This window comes from Zea mays, chromosome 7, assembly GCF_902167145.1.
Source record: "Zea mays cultivar B73 chromosome 7, Zm-B73-REFERENCE-NAM-5.0, whole genome shotgun sequence".
In the NCBI taxonomy this organism is placed as follows: domain Eukaryota; kingdom Viridiplantae; phylum Streptophyta; class Magnoliopsida; order Poales; family Poaceae; genus Zea; species Zea mays.
In genome coordinates, this window is record NC_050102.1 from 39,674,122 (window position 1) to 39,698,310 (window position 24,189).

General features: G+C 46.0%; 1 protein-coding gene across 10 annotated transcripts in view; it reads left to right on the forward strand.

Annotated features, from left to right (window-relative positions):
• Nucleotides 1–17,503, forward strand: part of LOC103632264 (putative pentatricopeptide repeat-containing protein At3g23330) — a 41,773-nt gene extending 24,270 nt beyond the window's left edge. For 3 of the 10 annotated variants that reach the window (XM_020541099.3, XM_008654076.4, XM_020541102.3), the window contains 2 exons: nt 15,597–16,570; nt 16,663–17,503. The gene's annotated coding sequence lies outside the window, so the exon portion shown is untranslated. Of the gene's footprint in view, nt 1–15,215; nt 15,283–15,596; nt 16,571–16,662 lie in introns of all 10 variants that reach the window. The other 7 variants (XM_008654078.4, XM_035960878.1, XM_008654077.4 and 4 more) reach the window with 5 other exon arrangements.
• The last annotated feature ends 6,686 nt before the right edge of the window (nt 17,504–24,189 follow it).

Here is a 24,189-nt window from a genome sequence, read left to right on the forward strand (position 1 = left end):
GTAAGTTTACTTTATTGTTGTTAATCCGATGGTTAAACAAGATTATTGCATATTAATTGGAACATGGAGTGACCACCCGGGAAAACAGTGCTACCATGAGAACTATCATGGCTCTGGTCTTGGCTAAATAACTAGGGAAGTCTTATGTTGGGTGTTGGTCGTGGTCGACAGGAACGGGGGCATCTGGCAAGCTCTTATAGTTCCGGCTCAGGCAGATTGGATACGGGCATAGTTCCCAAAGCTTTACCCTGTAGTCTGGACTATAAGTTGGTTACGGTAGGTGTGCCTTATGCAGTTTGACCATTTCCAGCATTTGCGTAATGAGGACTCTAGGGAGAAGCCTCGTAGTGAGACCCTGGTCATTCATCTCGGAAGTGAATACGGGTCTAGCTAACCCGGGCTAGAAGGGAATCACGACTCATGGGTAAAGATGCGCCACCTCTGCAGAGTGTAAAACTGATATATCAGCCGTGCTCACGGTTATGAGCGGCCTGGACTCCTCACATGATAATTGAACTTGAAGATGGAAATAAATCGAGATCCGATGATCTGCCAATGGTTTGCTTAAGTGGTTTCACTTAAGTGTTTTTGAAATACTCTTGTACCTTTGCTTAATGGAAATATTTGGGATTCACACATATTAGTAAGACAGATGTTGTTAATAAAATGTTGACCAACTAAAATGCTTACTGCTCAACCTCAGCCTCACCTTGTTAGACTTGCATTAGTTTTTCCCCCACTTGTTGAGCCTCGACCATAAGTGAGCTCACCCTTGCTTAATTTTGATCAGAAGTTGCAGATGAAGATATGATGCTGAACTCCATGGATGCTAGTCTAGTGATGCCCCCGGTCATCTTCCTGTGGATGGATGTCCATGTTTCGCTGTACTTTGATGAATAAAGGTTAAGACATTATGTCTGTTCAAAGTGTAATATGTTAATAAAATCGTTATTTACGCTTTTATGCATTGTTCTTTTGATATATTACACTTGTGACGTCAACATATGTGTGGAAATAGATCCTGGCACACATATGCTATGCACCCGGCTTCTGCCCCTCGGAGACGGGTGTGACACCATTCCTATTTCAACAATGTCCCGAATAATTATTAGTTCAAAAACTAGAACAAATAGAAGTAAGGAGAGAGGAAAGTTCTTGCACTTGATTGCTCTCTTCAATGCGGAATTAATACTAGAGCAATATTACAAGTGAATATAAATCAAGAACTTGGGGATAGATAGGAAAAACAAACTGTAGAAAAATAAGGAACACAAGATGCAACAATGTGCTTGACCGAGGTTCAGCTCTGAAGAACTTACGTCCCTGTTGCGGTGTCCTAAAGGATGGGGTTGCACCCAACCCTCTCAAGTGATCCAAAGATCAAGCTTGAGGCCATAGTTTTCAGTTTTTCACTTATATCCGTCTCCTCACAAGGATCTCCACAGAATGGAGACTCTTGCTATCCTTGCACAAGTTGATAAGAGCTAGAACTCCAATAGAAGCAAGAGAGAGGAAGAAACACACAAGAGCGCAATCACACCACCAACAGATCGAAGAACGCAAGCGCAAAAACTGAAATAGAGCTCTCTTGCGAATACTGGTGCTTAGACCACTTTGCTGTGTTTCTCTAATGTTAGGAATGAAAGCACTTGCTCTTGAGTGAATTGGTGTGTTGAGGGGGCTGGTTTGTGGGTCTATTTATATACCCAAGCCAACAAAGAGCCGTTGGAATGGCCTGTCCAGATCTACTGTGCGTGGGTGCCATAGTTGTTAAGGCGTCAGTTAAGCGGTAAGGCGAGGATTAAGGCTAAGGCGCCCGCCTCGCCTTGCTATCTAGAATAAAGCGTCCGCCTTAGGCTTCAAGGCGTTGCCCTGGCGCCTGAAACACAGGTAAGGCGTCACCCTGAAGACGCCTCAGCGGCGCGCAGGGCGCAGGTCTGCGACGACAGAGACGACGGCGGCGCGCAAGGCACAGGTCGTGGCGGCTGTTGGTATTTGGTACCGACGACACACTATAGGGTGTACCACATGAGAACGACGAGGTTCGATGGTTCGTGCTATCCACGATGGAACACAGAGGATTATACAGGTTCGTGCCGCTCGTTCGCGTAAATCCTACGTCCTTTGAGTTTGTGGAGATGTATTGCACTGTGTTCCTGGTTACATATGGTTCATGAGGTAGAAGATGGCTATTCTACTGAGTGGCGCCTCCTTTTCATAGGGGCCCCTCTTCCGCCTTATTCCCGGCGGAAGAGGAGTTACACGCACGACCGGTACACGATCTCCGTCCACGCGCCTCTGCTAGAGTCGTGCCGACTTTCCCGGTGGTCAGCGAATCTTCATAAAATTTGCACGTCCTCTGCATGCGCGGAGCGTGGCCCAGGAGTCTTCACGCCCACACAACCGTCTTCCTTGCTCGCTCCCAGTTGCGCCTAATGGGTGTGCTTGTCTTTTTCAGTAAACAGTTCCATGAGTTCAAATGGCGTCATGATGCGAATAACTGACCTTTGATGTCGTGTTTGCTAGAAATGTGCCGTTTCTTGGATATCAAAGCGACGCCTTGATTACTTGTGATGATACGACGTACGTCCGGAGACGAAGGGGCAAACCCTCCTTTTAATAAATATATGGGAGTCCCTGGTGTTGCCTTCATCACTCGTTTCGTTCTCATTTCCTTGAAGCTTCCCCCCTTTCGCCAAAGAGAGAAAACCCCCTCACCCACCGCCGTGGCCAACCCAAGTAAGTGCAAGAGAGCACCCACGTCGTCCTTCGAGTCCTTTGGGTCTCGAATTACTTTGATGAGGAGCACTCCGGGTCCGACAATGAGAGCTCTCTGGCTCTCTGCCTCCATGTTCGTCGACCATTGACTTTGAGGAATCTCTAGGGCTCACCTGGAGGAGCGGGCCATCATCAAGCGAAGATAATTGTGTTTTGATCCGACTAACCTTTTTTTTTCGAAAACGCAGGAGAGCTGCGTATCAATATATTAAGAAGAAAGGGTGAGGCAAGGAAACCTCGTACAACTCCACCCGAACCCACAAACACTAGGCTATAGGGAGGAGAAAATTAACATCAACAACAACAAGAGACATCTAGTCCCGTGACCATGGAGACTCAAATTAAAGATTACCCACTGAAATTACTGGAGCATAAAGATGTTAGATAAATCCCTGGCTCCAGCCCTATACCAGAGATGAGCCTCCTCCTTGACCCAATTGGTGACCATGCTTTGACTAGGCTGCACACCATTAAAAACACAACTATTGCGGTGATTCCAGATGGCCCAAGCACCAATAATGATCAAAGAATTCAAGCCCTTGTGCAGCCCTGTGTTTGCTAGACCAGCAGAAAATGCAGCAACCCCTTCCCACCAATCTTCAAAGGAGGAGCACGCAGGGTTAGGAGCAAGGTGCTGCAACCCAATAGATTTCATCATCTGAAACCAGACAGCCCGAGAGAAAACGCAGGAAACCAGCAAGTGGTTTATCGTTTCTTCCTCTTGATCACATAGTGTACAAAATTGAGGGTGAGGCAGTCCTCTTTTTGCTAGTCGGTCTGCTGTCCAGCAGCGATCGTGGGCCACGAGCCACATGAAGAACTTGCATTTACTAGGAGCCCATGATTTCCAAATCCTTTCCCAAGGTTTAAAAGTTGTTGCTCCAAGAAAGAAACCGGTATATGCCGATTTTGCCGAATATAAACCTGAGCTTGAAAGCCTCCAACTATGCTTATCCTCCTGATCTGGTGTTAAGACCCAGTCTGTAGTGAGGTCCCAAACCTTGAGGAAGTCAGACAAAACATTTACAGTGATAGCTCCTCTAATATCATGGACCTAGCTCCTTGAAATGAGGGCATCGTGGACATTCCTCATTTTAGCCCTAGAAGAGACCATCTGGACCAAATGAGGGGCCAGCTGACGTAGACTTTGGCCATCGATCCAATTATCTGTCCAAAACAAAGTGTTTTTATCGTTGCCCACCACCGAAGAGATTGCTGCCGAGAAGAAGGCCTTAACTGAAGGATGAGCATTTATTTTAAAGGATGCCCAAGGTCTGCCAGTATCGGTTTTTTTCAGCCAGAGCCAGCGTAATCTAAGAGCCCAATTCATCAAACACAGGTTTACCCAATCCTCCAAATTATTTTTGGCCTAGTAACCTTGTTCCAAGCTACCAAGCAGTGTCCTCCCAAAGCTTCTTTCCTCCCTCTCCACAGGAAATTCCTTCTGATCTTGTCAATTGCTTTGAAAACCCAAGAAGGAAGGTCCATGACCATCATTAAGTAGATATTCATTGAAGACAGGACAGTCTGGACAATAATCAGTCTTCCAGCTCTAGTCAACAGATCAGCTTTCCAGCAGGGAAGACGATGTGCAATTTTATCAATGAATGGTTGTAAGTGCTGTCTGCCGAGCTTCTTTAAGGATAGAGGCACCCTCAAATATTTGCAGGGGAAGTTGGCAACAACGCATGGCAGCAGATTATGAATGGTATCCAGATTTTCAGCAGTACAGTGGATGGGGAAAACACTGCTCTTTGCCATATTCACTTTGAGCCCAGCTGCCTCCCCAAAAATCCTGATAATGTCCATGGTGATTACTAAATCAAGAGCCACCGGGTGGAGGAAAATCACCACATCATCAGCATAAATAGAAATACGATTATGAACTGAATTTTCTATCAGAGGCACCATCAAACCATCATTAGCAGCCTCCTTAATTAAATAGCCTAGCACATCCATAACCAGTATGAACAACATTGGGGAGAGAGGGTCCCCCTGTCGAAGACCTCGTCTATGAATAATTCTCCTACCTGGTTTACCATTAAGCATTACTTGGGAAGAGGCATAAGCAAGAAGAATGCTAACAATATCGCACCAAATTTGCCCGAAACCCAAATGCTTTAAGACCTCTAGGAGGAAGGGCCACGAGACAGAGTCAAAAGCTTTGGTGATATCCAACTTAAGGAGGATCCTTGCACACTTTTTCTGGTGAAACAACTTTGCTGTCTGTTGCACAAGCATGAAATTATCCAGAATGGATCTGCCTTTAATAAAAGCACTTTGATTCTGCGAAACCATATTATCCAGGTGTTGGGCCAGCCTATTTGCCAAAAGCTTTGTAATAAGCTTAGCAAAGGAGTGGACCAAGCTTATAGGCCGAAAATCTTTGACATGACATACATCATCTTTTTTGGGTAGAAGAATGATGTATGCTGAATTGAGAAGTTCCAGATTTCCCCGATTTCTGTTCCAAACAGCCATAGCAGCTGCCATAATATCTCCTTTAATAATATGCCAGCACGACTTATAAAATTTCCCAGTAAAACCATTCGGGCCAGGAGCCTTGTTTGAAGGTAGAGAAAGGACTGTTTTCCAAACTTCATCTTCCGTGAAAGGGCTGTCCAGCGAAGAGAGATCATGAGAAGGAATTTGGAGATGATCCAAATCAATAGTATGAGCTCGATCAGACGAACAACCCAGCAAATTGTGGAAAAAATCACTTATAGTTTCCTCCTTGTCCTCATGCCTTGACTTTATTAAACCATCGTCGGATAACAGATTACCAATAAAATTCTTGCCTTTGCGGTATTTAGCGTGGAGGTGGAAGAAGGCAGTGTTAGCATCCCCCTCAGCCAACCAGGTAATCCTAGAGCGGCTCCGAGCCATAGAACGTAATCCTAGAGCGGCTCCAATCCCAGCAATGCGCCTACTACGGCGTGGAGGCACAACTGGAGAAATTGGGTTCCCAGGTCTGACTTCCAGAGGAGCAGGTAAAATGTGGGCAGCTGCTTTCACGACCTTGTTACTGAAAGAAGATCTAAGCCTGCCAGGGGAATGCAGTTCCGAAGACATGGAAGTAACAACATCACAGGCATTGTCATTACCACTGGTAGGGGCAGACTGAACAACAACCAATGAATCAAGATCATGTTGCGGTCTCTGGTCCCTCCTAGAATAAACCAGAATGGGCTTGCAGTATCGAGGGCAAGAGGGACCAGGAAAGATAACAGGCCGAACCAATGGCGCAGCAGACTCCGTGTGGGAGCAATTCATCATGGCCGAACATTCCAAACGTGAATAATCCGCAGAATCCAGACCAACATCACATAGGAGATCCGGGCCAGGCACATCCGACCCTGCCCCCGAGGCCACAGGGAGTGTTGGCACAGCAGCTGACAACCCCTCTGCAGGAAACGAGGTAGTCCCATGCGCCACCAGCTCTACAACCGAAGCATCAGGGAGAGCTGGCGCATCAACTGGTCCCACCAACCTCGGAAACGAGTCATCCACCGCCATTAAGGAAGAAACCGAGGATTTAGCAGGTGCCACCAACGCATTAACCCCAACAGCAATTGGGACAATAACTGGTCTGTCAGCCGCCGAGCATAAATGGCCGCACTTCCCTAGGCAAGATTGAATAGGCACAGAAGCAGATCCCTGGGACTCCGAACAGTCTTCATGGGGATAATCTGCAGCATTAACAGCAACGAGAACAGGGCCAGACGCCGCCGGCACAACACCCGAAGCATCCAGTAGCTTTGACACATTAGCTGGCCCCTCCATCGCAGGAAACGAGGCAGGTCCAGGCGCCGCCAGCTCTACAACCGAAGCAACAGGGAGAGCTGGCGCATCAACTGGAGCAACCAGCGTCGGAGACGAGGCATCTTCAGCTGAGTCAATCTGCGTCGGAAACGAGGCATCAACTGCCATTAAGGAAGAGACCGACTGGATTGCAGGCGCCACCAGAGCAGTAACCGCATCAGCTGGGATAACGCTCCCAGCCGCCGCGCTGTCAGCCGCCGAGCAGTGATGGACGCGCGACCCCAGGCGAGTGTGAACAGGTGCACGGTCCGATGAAGACTGGGAATTGAAACGACGCTTTTGCAGACCTCTGGAAATCTGGTCACTTTCTTCATTCTGACGCTCTGGTTCTGGTGGCGTCGGTGAAAAATGGAGAGGAGGAAGCACCTTCGGTGAGCTCCCGGGGCGGGAAACAAGGATTGAAATTGGGTAAACCACCGTGCGCGGGGGGACGGGTCGTCGTCAATCTGGACCAAAGGCTCCTCCACGTGAAGATCCAATAATGAAGGCAGATCTTCAGGATTATCACACCAAACACTCAGTTTGAACGTAGACAGATCAGAACCGCCAACAGAATCAAGGTGCAGCTCATGAACAAGGCAATGTCCGTCGAGAAGTTGCTCGGCTGTGTGCAAACCCCACAGATGAAACGGAAGTCCGCGGAGCTCAATATCAATCCGATGAGGCAGCGTCCCTCCCCCATTAGCCATGAACTGACGGGACCACCTCTTGATGTGCATCCGAAGAGGAGGAACGTAGAATGACTGACCTCCACTGAGCATCCGATCAGCCATCTCCACGTTGGGAAGCAAGGCGATGAAGGTGTTCGGTGCAACCCGGCGAAGGTCGAGCGCATTATCCTCAAGATCAAATCTCGAAGCGAGCGCATTGGAGACTTTCGCGGCACAACTAGAACGCCCCATGCCCACAACGGAGATGACAATAGCGCTCAGGAGGTCATCCTCAGCCTGGGCAATCCTCCTAGAACGTTTGAAGAAGCGCCGAGGCGGGGGAGGGGGCAAAGAAATGGCGCTAACAGCCTCCGGTGGGGGTTGGGGTAGCACACCGGGAGGGACGCTGGTGTCCACAGCACCAGCTGCACCATTGGGTCTTCGCCGTCTATGCCCCCGACGAGTACGCCTGTGTCCGCCGCCGCCAGAGCCCGCGCCAGTGCCACCACCAGAGCATGCGATGTTGCCACCCTCGTGGCCATCAGCAATGCATCCCGAGGCACCCATAGAAGGCAAGACGTGTGAGACAGGCCGCCACACCTTGGAACGCAGAGGTCTGGGAGGTGCCGTCCGCCGGCGCGGGCACACGTGAGCACGGTGCCCAGACAGCCCGCAGGAGAAGCACCTCACCGGATGACGACACACCGCCGCGCGATGGGAGGAGGAGAAGTAGTTGAAGCACTTCCCACGCAGGTCGACCGGGATGGGTCTGGATGGAGGCTTCAAAGGGCGAGGACGACGCCAGCGAGCACGCCGATCAACGACCTTCACCCAACCATCATCGGCAACGGGGTGAGAGACCAACAAAGTGGAGGAGGAGACAAGCACATCCTTATATGAAGGCAGCTCCCCAGGTTGGTCACCACCATCATCGCGCCATCGTTGGGCCTTGGAATGGCCAGCAGGCCACGGAGTTGGAGAGGAAGAGAAGGATCCCGACGCCGGGGAGGGGATGGCTGTGTCCGCCGGGCCTGGAGTAGGCGTCGGCGTGGGGCTTTGGGTGGTTTGGGCGCCGGGGGGAGGGGGTGGAGGAGGGCAGGGGGCGGGAGCATCTTACCACTCCTCCTCATTTTAACATTAAACAACAATTTAGATCTAAGAGTTGATACAATATGCATAATATTGGCTAAACAAGCAGTATGATAACATATGAATGACAACAACCTATAGCAGAACACATCCGACTAACCTTCTCCGACTGAAAACATACTGCGCCCGACCGAGTGATAGTTTCACAAGTGTTGACGTCACCCTGATTTTAGGGGAGAATATCTGTCTTGGTTGTCTGTTTCTGCCCGAAACCCTAGTCTTGCTTTGCCATTGCCCCAACCTCCAATTCCTAATCTCTCAATGCCGCTTTCCGATTGCGACAACTCCTGATGGCTCCGAAGAAGAAGAAGACGAAGACCACAACATGGAATCCTGGTAAATTACAATCCCCCTTTGATCCCAACAATAAGCTTCCGTTTTGCGCCTTTTTCGAGTCTTCTGTCACCGAATTCGATCTGTTGCGCCTTGTCAATATGCATGTGCTTCCCCCTAAAGAGTTGAGTCAGTGGAGAACTTGGGAAAGGATTTCGGTGCCCACTAAAGATACTAATGAATCTGTTGCCTTTACATCCTTTTTTGTCCACGGGCTAGGTTTACGTGTCTGCTCTTTCTTCTGGGGCCTGCTTGATTTCTATTCCATTGATCTGACCCATCTGAATCCTAATTCTGTGCTCAAAATTACCATTTTGTTCACCTCTGTGAAGCTTTCCTCAGAATTGCTCTCCATTTTGGTCTGTGGAAATACCTATACCACTACAAGCTGGCATGAAGGGCAAAAGGCATTAGGTAGTTGGAGGAGTGAGTTTGGAACTTCGTCGGGGCAGGAAAGTTGATTATCTGGATGTTCCTCTAAAGGAGAACAATAAAGGGTGGCGCTATGAGTGTCTCACTTTGGAAAATCACAACAATTCCCTCCCTGCCCGTTCAGGGAGACAACCTGATGTGAGATTAGCTAGTTGGATAGAGGGACCAACCGACTTAGAGTCCACTGAGATCACTGCTTTGATGACTGAGATTGCCAATCTGAAGGATAGAGGTCTAACGGCTCAAGTTGTGGTAATCGACTTTGTGTGCTGCAACATTCAACCCTTGAAGGATCAAGTTTATCCTGCATACTTGTATACTGGAGTCAAGAACCCTTCCCATTTAACCGACAAAGCACTCACTGAAGAAGATGTTCTGCATCGAGTTGGGATGATGTTGAGAGGTGATATATTCAATGAGGGTGCCCCTCAAGCTTATTTTGCTTGGAATCTTCCTCCTGCTGTAAGTTCACTCTCCTTAGCCCTGAATTATTAGTCGCTGATTCATTCCTCTGTTTATGCTGATGATGTTGTTCCTTTGGTGTAGAGCCACGTTTTCAAGTTTGTGTCTGACCCACCTCGGCGTGGAGAAAGCAGTACCCTCGGGAGAAGGGCATGATTGACTGAGGAAGAGGTAGAGGCAGTCGTTGCTGCCAACCGGAGTTTGGCTGATGAAGAGAAAGTGACCCACATAGTGATCAGACAACCAGCTGGGAGTTCTAAGATAGAGGCTGTTCTAAGATAGAGTTCTAAGATAGAGGCTGTTCTTGATATGCCGGTAAGATATCTGTTGTTGGTTCACTTGACTTTTATCACTCGTTCACCATGTTGTTGCATATGATGCCTTGCGGCTGCTGCAAAGAGATACTCTGATCTTGATTAGAAGTTGACCCAATGCCAGTCTAAGCTCCGCCAGGTTACAACGACTTTACGGCGCCCGAGAGGCAAACATATCATTATGGTGGAAGTTCGATAAGGAGAAGAAAAATCATGAGGTAATCCGCCATGAACTCCATCTTGCATACTCTATGCTGTCGAAACGGTACACAGAGTATTTCGATGTGCAGGATGAAGCACAAAGACTGGGAGTAAAGATTCAAAACCTGTCGGACGAGGTGGATCAGCAGAAGAAGCATATCCACACCCTGATGGCTTCTTGCGACAGCCTGGATGAGCTGTATAAGGATGTTGTCGGCTCTCTCACCACCCTTTAGAACAACCACGATCTGACAATGAAAGAGCTTGAGAAAAAGAGAGATGAGCTGGTCAAATCCCAGTCTACAAATGGTTGGCTCTCAAGGATCTGCGTGCCTCATCAAAGACTCAATCCAAGGAATTGGAGGTCTTGACTCATAACTATGAGGTCCTAAAGAATGACAGAGAAGTGCTGCAAGTTTCCTATGATAAAGCCATGGACAAACTGAAGCGTGCAACTCAGTTGTTAGCAACGAGATCCAGCACTGTCACTTCTGGGGAAACTGTGACAGAGACTCCTAGGCTGACACAGGATAAAACATGGTCTTCCTCTATTGTTAAGGACGGTACCGCTTAGTCTTGGCCCATATTAGGTTGAAAACGTCTTGACTATGGCACGATACGAGCCGTTCTGGCCTTTGTCTCAGACTGTTATGTGTTCACTGCTTGCTGTAATGAAAACATCTGATTTCTCTTATTAACATCAGCGTTATACGTCAACCTAAGTCAGTTGTGATTACATCTGTTGTCCTTTTGTACGAGCATGTGTTACCTGCGTAAACCAACTTCTGATCTAGGTCGGTTGCTCCACTGATAGGGCTTAGAAGTCACCCTTGACTTATATGCATGAGCATGTAATGCCAGTTTAAGTCGGTCTTCGACTTAAGCTGGTTGCTCCGTTCGTAGGGTTTGGAGGTCACCCCCTTCCTGTATGCGTGAGCATGTGACACTAGTATGAGTTGGATGATGACTCGTACCGATTGCTCTGTTGGTCGGTTTAGAAAACACCATTTTCTGTATGCGTGAGCATGTAACATCAACATGAGTCGGACGATGACTCGTATCGATTGCTCTGTTGGTAAGGTTTAGAAAACACCCTTTTCTGTATGCTTGAGCATGTAACACCGGTATGAGTCGGCCGTAACTCATACCGATTGCTCCGTGACAGTATTCGCAGGCGAAAACAAGAAAGAGAAAAAATAAAGCATGTAAAAAGACATGTAGAGAACATTTCTTTATTGAGTTTGATGCTTTAAAGTACAAGTTCAGGGTCATCATTTTGAGATCATGACTCTTCTAGCTCTATGGGTAGAACTTATCGAGGTGCTCGATGTTCCACGAGTCCCCGATTGGTGTTCCATCCATCTGAGACAATTTGTAAGATCCCGGATGAGTGAGTTCTGTGACAATGTATGGCCCTTCTCAAGGGGGAGACAACTTGTGCCGCCCCTCTCCTAATGCTACCCTACGAAGTACCAGGCCTCCGATTAAAAACGCTATGAAACAAACTGCTCTGTTGTGGTAGCGCCGCAGAGTTTGCTGATATCGAACTGACTGAATCACTGTGTTCAACCGCTTTTCTTCTAGCGTATTGATTTCTTCAAGCCGAGTTGCTTCTTCTGCTATATCTTTGAACATTAGTCTTGGTGCCCCAAATGCTAAGTCCGCAGGTAGCACTGCTTGTGAGCCATATACCATGAAGAATGGGTGTTATCCTAGAGTGCTCGGCTTGGTTGAGTCCTAAGACTCCAGACAACATATGGTAGCTTTCTGATCCACTTCCCAACAAGTTTCTCATTCTTGTCGAAGACTTTCTTTCTCAATGCCTACAGGATAATTTCATTTGCTCGTTCCACTTGACCATTGGTCCTTGGATGGGCTACTGAAGCATACTTGAGGAGAATGCAATTTTGCTCGCAGAAATCAAAGAACTCTGCCTCTGTGAAGTTGGACCCCAGGTCAGTAATGATGCTATTTGGTATCCCAAACCTAAATATAATCTCCTGGATGAACTATACTGTCTTGGTTGCCGTCAGCGATGCAATTGGTTTGTACTCGATCCACTTCATGAACTTGTTAATGGCCACAAGTACATTTATGTATCCTCCTTGAGCTTTTTAAATGGCCCGATCATATCCAGCCCTCAGCATGAGAAGGGCCAGGAAATCGGAATAGTCTGCAATTGTTGCGCCGACAAATGCTGCTACTTGGCTAGGAACTGACAAGCTTCACACAAATGCTGCTACTTGGCTAGGAACTGACAAACTTCACACTTCTGAACTAAGTCTGCTGTGTCCTTCTTGGCTGTCGCCCAGAAGAACCGTGCTCTGAAAGCCTTCCCGACCGACGTTCTTGAGGCCGCATGAACCCCACACCGTTCAGCTTCATCTCTTCCAACAAGTGTTCACCCATAGACGTGTCGATGCATCTCGTAAAAACACATGTGGCTCCACGTCTGTACAGGACATTGCCAATAAGTGTGTAGTTGGCAGACTGCCGGGCGTGGAGCTCGACAACTGCTTTGTCATCCGATTCTTCTTCATTTTTGATATACTTGATGATGGGTATCCTCTAGTCAATCGAGTCTTATTCTATAAGGTTTATGTTGTCCTTAGTCGCTTTGCACTCTTCTCCCGAGTCTTGTGGAATATTGGGATGATGTATTTCTTGCACAAAAACATTTGAGGAGTTGGGGCTCTAATGGAACCAAGCTTTGACAGTGTATCCGCTGCCACATTGCGGTCCCTCTTCATGTGGTGGAACTCCGGGCCTTCAAACATATCTTCAATCTGGCGAACTGCGACACAATACTTGGTCATGACCTCTGTTGAACATTCCCAATCTTTGTTGACCTGACTTATCACAACTAGAGAATCCCCGTATACCATCAGCCGCTTGATCCCAAGGGATACAACGATGTGCAACCCATGTATCATGGTCTCATACTCGACTGCGTTATTCGACACAGGGAAAAGAACTTGTAGCCCGTACTTGAGTTGTTCTCCTTTAGGGGCGATGAAGAGGATCCTGGCTCTAGCCCCTTGCAGCTTCAATGACCCATCAGAGTACATCTTCCAGACTTCCATAGGCTCAGGGCTCTTAGGGACCTGATTTTCTGCCCACTCTGAGATGAAATCAACTAAAGCCTATGTTTTGATAGCTGTGAGGGGCCGGAACTCGATGTCATGAGCCACCAGCTCGTACGCCCATTTGGCTGTCTTCCCTACTTTCTCCCGGTTATTAGTATGTCTCCGATCATGAAATCGGTGACCGCTTTGACTTTGTGGTCGCCAAAGTAGTGACGCAATCACGCAACTTGCGTGAAGTGAGGAGGACTGCGTAGAGCAACTTCTGAACTTGAGGATAACTGATCATGGACGGCCCCAAGACTTCGCTGATGAAGTAGACCAGGTACTAAGTCGCCTGCACATGTCCCTTTTCTTTTCACTCGACCACTAGGGCCATGCTCACCACTTGAGTTGTGCACGAAATGTACAACAACAAATCCTTGGACGACTGATCTGCAGTTGCTTGGTTGGATGGCTTGAGGACTGGGGGAGTCGTCAGAAAGTTCTTGAGTGCTTCAAATGCTTACTGTGCCTCTAGAGTCCACTGAAATCTGTCCACCTTCTTGAGTAGCTTATATAATGGCATGCCCCTTTCGCGGAGTCGTGAGATGAAACGACTCAGGGCTGCCATGTAGCCTATCAACTTTTGGACCTTCTTCTGTGATGTTGGAGGCTCCATCCATAGGATAGCGTCGATCTTCTCAGGGTTCGCCTCAATCCCCCAGTGACTGACGATAAGACCTAGCAGCTTCCCCGCTAGTACTCTGAACACATATTTGTCCGAGTTAAGCTACCAGCGGTAGCGCTTCAAGCTGTTGAAGACTTGCTGTAGATCGTCGATGAAGTTCTCCGAGTCCGTCGTCTTGATCACAACGTCGTCGACATAGGCCTCCACATGTTTGCCTTAGTGGTCAGCTAAGCACGTCTGGATAGCCCGCTGATAAGTACCCACTCTTGCAATTCCACCTCATCCTATATATATATATATATTATTCAGATGGAGGGGAACATGTGTTCTGGATCCAAGAGTTCTATGACTATGATGAGTTTTAGGTCTGCGATCAACCAGTCAACTGTGGAGGGTTTGCTGGTGGATTAATACACCGTATCAGCGTTGTAATAAATACTTTGTTCGTTATTAATAAAGCACCGTGTTTTGATATAATCCACTATATAATGTCGCTATACATGTTTTTCTCGATTTGATTACATGCATAGTGGACATTCAGTTTTATGCTTAAAACTAGGTGTGACAGATGAGGTCTCTAGAAACATAAAGGGGATATCCCTTGACATATGCTTTTTACGGATGATTTAGTGCTAGTTGACGAAAGTTGGGAATGGTTAAATATGAAACTAGAGTTATAACAGGAGACTATAGTTCAAAGGTTTAAGGCTTAGTAGAACTAAATCCGGATATATAAGGTATGACTTGGTTACTACTACACATGAGGACAAATATGTTAGTTTGGAAGGTTAAGTAGTGTCAAGAAAGGTTATCTATCGAGGTTTAGGATCAATGCGATAAAGAGAAGAGAATATTGATAATGATGTTAGCAATAGAATCAAAGCAGGGTGGATGTGTAGCGTCAAACATCTGGTGTTCTATGTGACTGGAGGGTACCATAATATCTAAAAAAACATGTTTATAGGATGATCATTAGACTTGCTATTTTGTATGGTGCAAAATGTTGTGGAAATGCATATACTGTATTGGATTTTTGGCCGTACAAGAAGGGGTCAAGTATGGAAGAATGACATACGTGATAGGATAAAAGTAGCATCGATTGAAGAAAATTTTGTCCAACACCAGTTTAGATGATTTGGACATATAATATAGAGGCATGTCTAGAGGCACCAATGCTTAGTGAGATCCCAAGGTACTATAGTAAAATTCCGAAATTGATATAAAAACAGTAAAAATTGAATATACACAAATATTTAGTTTCTAATAGAAATGTATGGAAAACAGCTTCTACGTGTCTGATCCTTGATTTGGTTTTTGTTAGGTTTTAACTCTGGCCTATCCTAATTTGTTTGAGACCAAAAGACTATTGTTGTTGTTGTTGTATAGAGGTAAAAACTTTTATATTTTAGCATTTTGCAACAATCTTTAGCTGTGTCATTTTCAGAGGACATCAATTAGTAATCATTTGAAGAACATGGTTCTGTTTTGCCAGCTTTCCTTATTCCGTTTGCTCCAGGAAGGAAAACAATGCAACACCTACTTTTTTTTATTGACGCTAGAGCTGCTAGCCTTCACATACTATGTGTCCTGCAATGCTATGGCATCACGGGTTGACATTTTTTTTTTATCTTACCATCCCATTGATAAGTTCTTTTGATTCCCATAACAATGTTCTCTCGGACATGTCTGGCTATAATTTCAGGGAGATTCAATGGGCAGACAGATGACGGAAGTGGAAACAACAAGTCAGATCACCATGTTAGTGGAAACAACAAGTCAGATCACCATGTTATGTTTGGAGGGAATTTATTCCAGTCGGTATCTTGCTCTGGTTCTGGCCATGAACAGCCTCGCCACGCCATCTGGTTCCATCAGCCCTTTCCTTATTGGATGAGCAGGCTCGTTCGCTTTCAGAGGTGACAGCAGGTTTGCTCCTGTGACCCTTTCCAGAATATCATGACTCGCGGATTGAGATCTCGTGATGGTTCATGGTTGCGAGTACTGCGCGCCCGGCCGGCTCCCATGTTGTTGGTTCGGTCCTCGCGATCACAGGCGTGCAGAAGAGTGTCATCTCAGATTTAAGCAAGCTCCTGACTGGAACGGCTTGAGGCGATCTGCTAGCCTTTCGTCGGGGATCATTGTTTGGTGGTATGTCATAATTGCTCCCCGGACTTAGCATGCTTTGTGTAGTGTAGGGTCTGCTAGATCTCCTTTGTAGGCTGTTCCCTCGATTTAAAAGGTGGCGGCAGGCATGTTAATGGCAGGATGATTAGCCATTCAATATATGATTGGAAAGGCCCAACCGCACCGCGCATAACTGTACATCCAGGACGCACAGTGTCATTCGCTGCTGCGTTGTGCATTCCGGCTTCAGTTCTGGCAAAGATCGCGCTTAACGTCGACTGCTGCGGAATCTGCTCGTCTTGAACAGGTAACTCTTGAGCAGCGGGCAAGATGGGTCTCCTGTGTTACATGCGCATCACTGCATCATCAGGTACGCGGTTTGCTGTTTAAATTTGCGATGGGTCTCTCATTTCTTTTCTTTTTCCTACAACCTGTTGGTAGTAGTTGTCAATGAAGAATCTCATGTTTTACACTGTACCGTCAGCTACAGGTAGTACAGTACATCTGCTGCTGGTGCTTACATTACAGTTCGGTCCATCCTGCCATGTGGTGGTCTCCCCCCCCCCCCCCCCCCCCCCCCCCCCCCCCCCCCCCCCCCCCCCCCGTTGCTCTCGGCGAAGTAATGGTGATGTGGGACTTGACAGGGCACTGATAACCAGCCAATCATGGAGACTTGTTGTACCTCGCGCCATTAAGCGGCTCCCCCTTCGCGCCCATGAAGATCTCACGTGGATGGGATCCACTGTCACTGTTGGATGCGAAGGTACGCTCCCTCACAGCCAATCAAGCATCCGGACGTCCGGATGGACGCACGGCCCGTGCCCGTGCCTGTGGCGCTGTGCTGCCGGCCTCGTCGTCCGGACGACCGACGACCACCGGTGGAGCGCACATATGCATGTTTTCTCTTCTCTTGCGAGCGCTGGCTGGTCCTGGGTTGGCTGGCTGGCGGCGCGCGCTTGTCCTTCCTCCGGCGCTCTCTCGTCAGAAGGGGTGAAGAGGGGAAGGCTGATGTGGCACGCGCAGTGTGAGCTGGCGCGGGCGGGCGTCGGCGCCGTCGCTCTCCCGACCTGGTGCTGAGCGCGACGCGGGGCGCCGGGGCCAGGACGATTCGTATTTGTGATTCCCCCGCCGTGACCCGCGCGACTGGACGGATCGGGTTTTCTGGCGGTCGCTGTCGCCGCCAGCAAGATGGGTCGCTGGGCTCTCGGGGGTGGGACGGATGGCAGCGAGGGAGCTCCGTTCTTCCGCCCCTCATCATTGCCCGTCCTGCCAGCTGCTGTCCGTACGCGTGTGGCAGCACGCACACGCCCGTATGGGTTCTTGTTATATGTTTGTACTGTACTAGGCGCGCCAAGACGATGAGGCTGGATCTGGTGCCTGTTACCGTAGGACAGATCCATTATCGATTACTCATCGTAATTCTTATGTACCGTACTATTACATTCACAGTCACTTTAACGTTATATCAACCTTTTCTTTTGCATACTTATGTCTGAAATAAAACATAATATTCTATTACAAAACATTCATCAAAAATAAATATTTAAGAAAACAAAAATCACATAATACATAAAAACAAATAAAAATTATATTATTTGAAAAAAATACATTATTCATAAAACCAATTAAAAATTACATTACTTGAAAAAAAAATTAAAACTATATAGTTCATAAAAATAAAATAAAATTTCTTTGTGCAGACTCTAGATATGCTCTATTAAATTATTTTAAAGCTGATCATGCATCAATCTAGTATGGATTAATGTCTCACGATTGACTGTCGTTGTTGCTTAGGGTGATGGTTGGTGATGCAACAAAGAATTTGACTATATCATAGTCATCCATATCGTATGATTCTCCATGTTCATTCTTAATAATCATTCTCCAGAATGATACATGCAAAAATGACCACACTAAGTATTTTATAAGAAAAAGAAAAATATGGGCTAGGAGGATATGGAAGCGAGCCTTGAGGACCTCAAATGCTCTTTCCACGTCCTTCTGTTCGCCCTTTTGGCATGTAGCAAACATCCACATCTTCATAGTTTGAGGCAAGGGAATGGTTTTCAAAACACTATCACACCTAGATTTAAGGGCAAACCCCGACGCGTCTCAAATGTGTGCTAGAATTAAGTCTCACACATATGATTACTCATGATACAGAAATCAATGTCATATTTTTATTACATAATAGGAGTTCTATACAAAATAGCTAAATAATTACATCATATGACGACAACGATACTCCGCAACCATAGTTAACTGGGAGACGATGACATATACATCTTCGAACTCATCGTAACGTCCTTCATGCTCCTCATCTTGCGGTACCTGTTCTTGACCTGGTGTTCGTTTAGCAAGAGTGGCTCACATACATTCATCGCTCAACAAGTTGTGGGGAATAATGTGCATGAGCTCACTTATGGTGAAGGCTCATGTGTAACGCTTACCAAGAAAAATGGTTAAGGCTGAGCATCATATTTAAAGTTGTTCGAAATTTTATTAGCATTTATTAAGTATAAGTAGATATCATCCCAATTAAATAAGAGATCACAATTAATAATAAATCCCACAATGCAATAAAATGATAGATTAAATTTAATTCCATAAATTAATCATGCGAGAGTCTTGAGTCGCTCTTGACCGTGAGCAGGGTTGATATAATAGTTTTACACTATGCAGAGGTTGTACCCTTTATCTAGAAGTCGTGTTACCCATTTGCCAAGGGATCACAACTTCTCATTCATCTCTACCGAGGAGATGAGGTAGGGTCCCACTACGAGGCCTTTACAATGTTCCACTAGTTTCAGAAAACTCGCTACAGTTTCTTGGAGAAGGGGGCGACATAGAAATCCCTCATCTAAAAAGCCATCACAACATGATTGATCCAAAAATCTCCATATACTGGCAGCTCCTGACACTGTGGTTGCCCCTTTTGGTAAGATAGTCCTCCATTAGCTTTCCTAATTAGTTAGCCAAGAGTGTCCCATTCCACCCTTGTGGTAGCACTGTTATCTTAGGTTAAGCTCCATGTTCCAATTAACACAATAATCTTATCATGAATAATAAATAATCCAACAATAATGATATAGCATGATCATAATTTAGATATAATATTAATCTCAAAAACTAGGCAGAGCAATAGCAAGACTACCCAATAGTTCATTTGTTTGTAAGGTGTAGGATAAACAGAACTAGGGTAACCTATTAGGTCCCATCAAGTTAACCTAAGCATGTCACGATGATTATCGAGAACATTATTAGGTTAAAGAAAGTGATCAAGGACACAACTTGCCTTTTTCTTGCGATTCTAGATACTTGAGATCCAGGTGCCTCGTATCCTCGATTCTATTCGTAGCAAAACCTATAGATTAGCAAACCATACTTAAATATAACATTGCATCAAACATAAAAACAAACTGCGTAAGAATATTCTATGCGTTTAGATGAAACTGTAGGTTTGAGAACCACTAAAAACAGAGTTAAAACGAGGAAGATACATTTTTTCTAAGATTCCTGGATTTATTTTATACTTAAAAATCAATTTCAGAATTACTTTATAATTATCATATTTTCTTTAGACTGCCGATACAATTTTTAAAAGGCCAAGGATCTAACTGAAATGATATGGACCTAATTCTTATGTTTTTTAACTGAGGTGGACGACGAGTTAAATAATATAATTTACATGGACTCTTTAGCAAGATTGTGTGGCCGAAGGGGTATCATTATGCTCGGGCCATTGGATTCAAAGCTCACGGCTGAGATTAGATGCAAACAATCCCGAATCGGCATGCGATCACGACCGTAGGATCGAAGATCGATGGTCATGATTTTAAAATATCCCGATCCAATCACTCCCATCCGATACACATCCAACCGCCCTAGACAATCCTGTCAAAAGGGCATCAACGCTCTAATCTGAGCTGCTCCCCACGTGATCCACGGTCTGGGACCGCACTCCTCCCTTGTAGGTTAGATGCGGCGGCGTTCTTCGTAACCACGACGACGATATTGTCGCCGAGGTCAGTATGGCGCCCTGGTACGCGGTTTTCACCATGGACATCCCCCACACGAAATGGAGAGGGCTGTGAACAATAAGGGGAAGGTCTTACCGGTGCCGATGTAGTATGATGCCTCGCCGTCGACGAATGGTGGCTTCACCGCGAGCTTTTGACTCCAATGAGCAATTTCTAGTGCCCCGCGCTCCAATTGTGCTCGGCGAGGCCACAAGCACCATCCTAGGGACAAGTTGAAGCTCTCAGGCCCGAGCTCGCGCTTCCAACAACAACAGGGATACGTGTCCATGGCATCGGACCTTCTCCTCTTCTCTTTCGTCCCCCCTCTACCCGCGACGACTTCACGTCCTGGGTGGCTTCGGGGCTCAACATTCCTTGGTCGATGGAAAGGGGCGAGGCCCCACATTTATATCCCGGAGCAAAGTCCGCCCCGATAGACCTCCGTTCTTCCTCCGTGGCGCTTCTTGGTGGTGGTGATACACGACATGAGATGTGAGGTGCCCAGGTTTATATGGAGGAAGGGGGTCCCGGTGCCTGCCCCCAACAACCGAGCCCTGCGCGGTAGATATGGAAGTTTGTTGGGATTGAGGGCAGCAGAGGATGGAGTTTGAGCGTGGGATCCGCCCTTAGCGTGGATGAAGATGGCTGACGAAAAGGCCCACATGCCAGGGAAAGGCTTGCTGTGAAAATGGGCCCACACGTCAGCGATCCATGTGCATATGCACCAGTGGCGAACTGCTGATGGGTGGGCCGATGATGTCAGCGACTTGGTGGCTGCGGGCGCGCGGGGAACATCGCACGACCATGCGGTGGTTGGGTTGTGCAGTAAGGACGGTGGGAGGCATGGTGAAGGAGAGCTATTGGGCCAGGGGGATTTGGCCTAGCGACAAGTAACATTTCTTTTTTCTTTTTCTTTTGTATTTTCCATTTTTCTTTCTATTTTATTTTCAAATCTCACTTTCAAATTTGGTTTCCAGTTTCAAACTCAAACTAAATGCACAACAAAACACCAGCATGAAGTGCAATAACATCAATTTATAGTTATATTAATTATTTTGTTCCCTTTGTAAATGCTCAAAATATGCCATGCACACATATTATCTCATTTTAGAGAAAATATAATTTCCAATGTAAACTATATTTCAGAAAATAGTTTAACATGATTATTTTAAGAATATATCTATACACTTCAACTAGAGTTAATTTAGTTTATATAAGTATCTTTTTGTTTAATCTTTTACGAGAAAGTATATTTGTTTTGGGATAGGTAAATTTCAAAGGTAACAAGGTTCTTATTAGATGATATTTTAAACCAAAGATTTGGAGAAATATTAACAAACTCCCAAAATAGGATTTTGGGTGTTACAAACACCGACCACCGAGAGTATATGCCATCAGCGAGGTAATACCCTTGGTTGTACTCATGTTCATTCACCATGAAATTCACATTTGGTGCTTCTCTCTTGAGCACATCAGTAAACAACATTGACTGGTCAAACCTGTTGACATCATTGTTCGACCCCGCTACCCCCCAAAAACATATCAAATCCATAAATCATATGAGGCAACCGCCTCGAGCATGATGGTCGGGGATCTAATGTCTCTCATAGTAAACTATCCTCTCTATCCAATTGGATGGTTCCTCCACTTTCAATGCATCATATGAGGCAACCGCCTCGAGCATGATGGTCGGGGATCTAATGTCTCTCATTGTAAACTATCCTCTCTATCCAATTGGATGGTTCCTCCACTTTCAATGCATGTAATCTATACTTCTCATATATCAGGGAATACTCTCACCCTTAGCTAACAATCGTCTAAGATTGTTAGCAATGGGACACCGATTGTACTCCTCTTCAAAACATGAAATAACCCCTACAAAAATGTTTGAGGCACTCTAAAGTCAGGCTTTTCCCTATTTTTGTATACTCATTAATAGCAGTAACACTTCGATAGGCGAGGATACATAGGACAACAGTGAATTTTTGGTGGGAGGAGAAACCATTGTGGTCGTGTGCATCGATTCTAAGAGTGAAGTAGGGAAAATGATCAGCTAACCTCTACAAGATTTGGAGAAAAAGTCTGCTTCGCATGTAGCACCTTCAAGGATAGACGTAACAGTCATTGAGATAGTCTTGGATCAATCGGTCGTGGGAGGCTTCACGATCCTAGTCGATGTATCTTTGATGTTGTGTCCTTTGTCTACTCCTCATTTGAATACCCAGAGGCAAGCTTTATTGTCGCATCCATCATAGTTTGATACTGCATATCGAGCACCTCGATAAAAGACATCATGACAATGGTGTAGTGAAGTGAAACGAGAGTGAGATGAGTGAATTATGATGTGGTAACAACAATTTGAAGAGAGATAGGTATGAATGAACTCAAACACTGTCTATTAATAATCTAGTTTCTAGAGTTTTTTTTTGAATTTTGGAATTTTTTGAATCGTGGAATTTAAATTAACGTGAACCAATTAGAAAGTGTCATGTGGCAACATGAGATCGGTACCGACTGTCGAGATTGATACCGACTAGATCTTCAGCGTGCAGGTTGATACCGGCCGATATGGCTCCAATGCCATCGGTTTGACCGTGCTTCCCGGTCGGTCAGCCCAATCAACCGTCTGATCTAACCAACCAGCGTTAGCACTGAAGCGATCGTGTTGAGGGACTGCTTCGTCGCAGAAGGTCCTTTAAGAAGAAACACCTTTGGAAGATCAGCACATAAGCAAATACAGCGTGAAGGTACACGCCGAAGGTACCATCCAGGGAGCTTCGGCATAGCGACATGCCTTGAGACGAAGGGCTGCACCGACTTAAACAGGAAAAGACCAATCGATCCATGATAATTTGTGTCATGATTGTAACTAGTTGTCGAGGACATAAATGTAATTTTGACCGGGCTGCGTCCCGTGCCTATAAATAGGTGAACAGTACCCCTATACTGTTCACGCTGGCTTGTATTCGCTCGTGCGTCACGCTTGGACTTTTACCTTCTATCAAGCCGAAGGTACAAATGTAATTCAATATTGTTCTTATGCATTCATGATGATATAATAAAAATATATTCATGATGTCATATGATTATTCATGTTATTTCTCATGTTTCATATGCTTCTTCTTTCATTAACATATACTGTGATGATGAAGGTACGTCCTTCATGACCTTCGTCCGAAGATCGTTATATCCTAAGGGAAATAATGCTTCGAAGGACGAAGGACATTAACCATTAACCTCTTTTTGTATTGCCTTGTTCTTAATTCATAGCATTTGAAAACAAGTCCCCAACATTGGCGCCCACCTCCAGTGAACTCACATCCACTCTCGAGCTGATGGCTTCGTTCAAAAACCAAGTGTAGCATCTTCGGCTACGAAGCTGGTGCTCCCAATAACAGGCGGTTCAAGTTCAGAGCTGGCTAACAAGAAGCAGAAGAAGGAAGCGCAGAGAAGGGTGCAACATGTTGGGGTGCAGGGACGCTTTATCAAGTCCAAATGGTCCCACATCCCAATCACCTTCTCCCAGGAGGACCTTCAGCTCAAAGATACCCTCACAATGACGCTATGGTCATATCTTGTGTCATAAAGGGATTTCTAGTCCATAATGTTCTGGTTGATACAGACAGTGCAGCAGATATCATATTTGCTAAGGCCTTCAGACAGATGCAAGAGCCAGAAGACAATATTCATGATGCTACACACCCTCTTTGTGGCTTCGGAGGGAGGCAGATTGTAGCACTCAGCAAAATCACAATGCCAGTGACCTTCGGCTTCGTCCACAACACAAGGACTGAACAGGTTGTCTTTGACAATGTTGACATAGAGTACCCCTATAATGCAATCATTGGTCGAGGGACACTCAATGCCTTCGAAGCAATACTCCACCCAGCATATTTATGCATGAAGATACCTTCGGAACAAGGGCCCATTGCTGTCCATGGGAGTCAAGAAGCTGCCAGAAGGGCCAAAGGAAACTGGACAGATTCAAAGGCAATTCATAACATAGATGGAGCCGAAGCCTGTCAGTAGTATAAATACAAAAGAAAGAAGGCTGCTTCGGCGGATCAACCGAAGCCTATGCTCCTATGTGAAGACATAGTAGAACAAAGGGTACTGCTGGAGTCTCAACTATCTGAAGAGCAAGATAAGACT